Source organism: Asparagus officinalis, chromosome 1, assembly GCF_001876935.1.
Source record: "Asparagus officinalis chromosome 1, Aspof.V1, whole genome shotgun sequence".
NCBI classification, from domain to species: Eukaryota; Viridiplantae; Streptophyta; class Magnoliopsida; order Asparagales; family Asparagaceae; genus Asparagus; species Asparagus officinalis.
In genome coordinates, this window is record NC_033794.1 from 125,934,082 (window position 1) to 125,935,186 (window position 1,105).

The window sequence follows — 1,105 nt, forward strand, 5'->3', positions numbered from 1 at the left end:
TAATATTTAAAAGCACAAAGTGACGTAAATATGGAAATGTTTAACTTTTGACTAGTTAAGTTGGGGTCACATGTTTGCAAATAGTTTAGAATGATATAAGCATTTTTACACCCAAGAAAACGTCGAAAGACCTCTATTCATACGGTAAGAGTCTAACGAATCCAGCATTTATGATAATTTACTATGAACTAGTCATGTTTATTACCTCGTTGACAAGCTAACTAGGCCAAATTGTAACTAGGCTAGCTTCGCATTTTTTTAAAACTAGATCAGATTTAAATCAGACAAATTTTCAAAACAAACTCTTTGGCAAATTTATTCCCAAAAAACAACTCATTTCTCTCTTATTTGTAAAAACCGATCTGGTTTCAGCCTCAGCGCTGAAACCAGGTCGGTTTTTACAAAAATATTTCCGAAACTTCACGGGAGTTCAACTCCCGTGAAGTTTAACAGCTTAATTAAAAACTGCTAAACTTCACGGGAGTTCAACTCCCGTGAAGTTTCAGTATTTTTTTTTGTAAAAACCGATCTGGTTTCAACGCTGAGGCTGAAACCAGGTCGGTTTTTACAAATAAAAATTAATGGGGTCGTTTTTTGGGAATAAAATTGCAAAAGGGATTGTTTTGAAAATTTGTCCGATTTAAATCTGGTCTGATTTTAAAGTGTTGTTTTAAATAGCAAAAAGTGAGTTATTTCAGACCCAGTTTATTTAAGTTCAAATTGCCTGCCTGTAAACTGGCTCTATTGTGCATTGAGAGAGAGAGAGAGAGAGAGAGAGAGAGAGAGATGGTCCGCATGCCAGAACCATTTTAAGAAGTAAAGCTGACCTAGCCTAGTTGAATTGCCAAACACACCCTTGACGTTTAACGTATATTTTATGAATGATTAACTTTCTTGATTGAATTGCTGTATACAATTGTCTTGATTTATAGTCATGAATTACTATTAATTTGTAAGGCAACAAATTTACACGTAATAATAGTAAGATATTTACAGCATTGATGGTAAGAAATTAGTAAAACTATGGTACGTGATTTGCAATCTTTAGGTAACAAATTACTATAATCATGGTAGGCAATTTCTAGCTAATTAAATTGTTATCTTT